This window comes from Aethalodelphis obliquidens, unplaced genomic scaffold (genome assembly GCF_003676395.1).
Source record: "Aethalodelphis obliquidens isolate GAN/ISIS:26980383/991018 unplaced genomic scaffold, ASM367639v1 scaffold4, whole genome shotgun sequence".
Taxonomy (NCBI): Eukaryota; Metazoa; Chordata; class Mammalia; order Artiodactyla; family Delphinidae; genus Aethalodelphis; species Aethalodelphis obliquidens.
In genome coordinates, this window is record NW_020837948.1 from 72,100,253 (window position 1) to 72,102,310 (window position 2,058).

The following is a 2,058-nucleotide window of genomic DNA, read 5'->3' on the forward strand; positions in this document are numbered from 1 at the left end:
TGCGGCATGCAAGATCTTTAGTTGCGACATGTGAACTCTTAGTTGCGGCATGTGGGACCTAGTTCCTTGACCAGGGATCGAACCCAGGCCCCCTGCATTGGAAGCACGGAATCTTAGCCACTGGACCACCAGGGAAGTCCCCTTAGCGTGAGCTTTTGCCTTTCTCCTGTCTCCTCGTGCCCTTTGTGCTTGGACAGAGCCATCTTGCAACCACAGTGCAAGAAGCAGAGGGTGAAAGCCACCCACTAAAATGACTGAATCAGAGAGTAGAAGATGCCCTGATAACATTCTGGAGATGGGCAGCTGGACATGTTGTTACACAAGGGAAAAAAAAAACAATCTTAAATTGTTTAATCCATTGCTTGCTTGGAGTTTCTGTGGCTTGAAGACACATGCACTTGTGACAGATGTTCAGGGCATCTTGTGCTTTAATGGGGATAAAGAAATAGCTCTCTTTCCCACGTAGAGTCAGGGAGAACAGGACTCCTCATTTTCTGGAGAACAGCAATCCTCATTTTCTTCTTCTGACTCTGTGGTGAGACATTCAAATTTTTCTTAGTCAGGGTTAGTCTCCGCTAGTTTTTAATGCTTTTTGGTTGAGATTGGCTTAGTGTGTCCCATTACAGAGAACATGCTGTGAGGTGGTACCTGGGATCCTGATTTTCTCCTTTGGTTCCCACCACACCTTATTTGTTTATTAGGTCACAGATGTTTCTTCAAACCCATTCAAGCAGTATAGAGTTACTGCGACTGCATTTCCTTAGCTCAACTGTTGAGTGTATTTTAAAGTGCCAAGCAAATACATTCAATACAGAATTAAGAATATTTTGTAATATTTCAATTGACATACAGGCTGGTTACAGATGTTCTGCATTTAGAGAAAGTAAAATAATTTTAATTCCACCAAGTGGAGATAACCACTGTTAGCATTTAGTGTGACCTCCATGATACACATACAGGCACATACATTATATTCACGTTCACCTGCTTGAAATCTTAATGTATATTGAGCTTTGTATCTTGCTGGTTTTTCACATTATAAAGTGAGCAATTCTCTATTCTCCCTATGTATTTAAAACATGATTTTTTAGTGGCTGCATAATATTGCATCATATTACAAACACTGTTTTTTGTTTTTGCTTTTTTTGTTTTTTTTCTTTTCTTTTCTTTTCCATTATGGTTTATTACAGGATATTGAGTATAGTGCCCTGTGATATATGGTAGGACCTTGTTGTTTATCCATTCTATCCATGTGATAGATTGCATCTACTAACCCCAAACTTCCAATCCATCCCTCCCCCACCTCCTTCCCCCTTGACAACCACAGTCTGTTCTCTATGTCTGTGAGTCTGTTTCTATTTCGTAGATAAGTTCATTTGTGTCATATTTTAGATTCCACATATAAGTGACATCATATGGTATTTGTCTTTCTCTTTCTGACTTACTTCGCTTGGTATGATAATCTCTAGGTCTATCCATGTAGTTGCGGATGGCATTATTTCATTCTTTTTTTTAAGGCTGAGTAATCAAACTATGTTTTGTTTTGTTTTTTTAATTTTTAACACACTTTAATGGAATCCAATTCTATTTAGCTTTATACTGTGCTTTTTTTTTTACTTCTAATGACCGTTCTCCATACCATTAGTTTTTGCTTTTTTTTTAATATGGAACGCTTCACGAATTTGCGTGTCATCCTTGCGCAGGGGCCATGCTAATCTTCTCTCTATCGTTCCAATTTTAGTATATGTGCTGCCGAAGTGAGCACTCAAACTATGTTTTTAAAACTCACTATAGACAGACGTTTTATTTGTTTTTAATATTTGGCCATTATAAAAAAATACTGTAATGAACAAACTTATATGTAACTATTTTACCTTTGTTATGTCTGAATATTTTCTTAGAACAGATTACTAGAAATTAGCCTTCTGGATCAAAGAGTGATAGTTTTTATATACTGCCAAATGGCGCTTCTGAGGGGTAGTGCTGAGATTTAATCCCATTAATAGTGTGTATGTAGGTTTATATGTTTGTGCTATTTTCTGCACTTTCATGTAACTT

General features: G+C 37.5%; 1 non-coding gene across 1 annotated transcript; it reads right to left on the minus strand.

Moving 5' to 3' along the window:
- Positions 1–1,658: 1,658 nt before the first annotated feature.
- LOC113617733 (U6 spliceosomal RNA) lies at positions 1,659–1,765 on the minus strand. Its single transcript, XR_003431742.1, has one exon. It is a non-coding gene; the product is annotated as a U6 spliceosomal RNA (small nuclear RNA).
- Between the last annotated feature and the right edge of the window lie 293 nt (positions 1,766–2,058).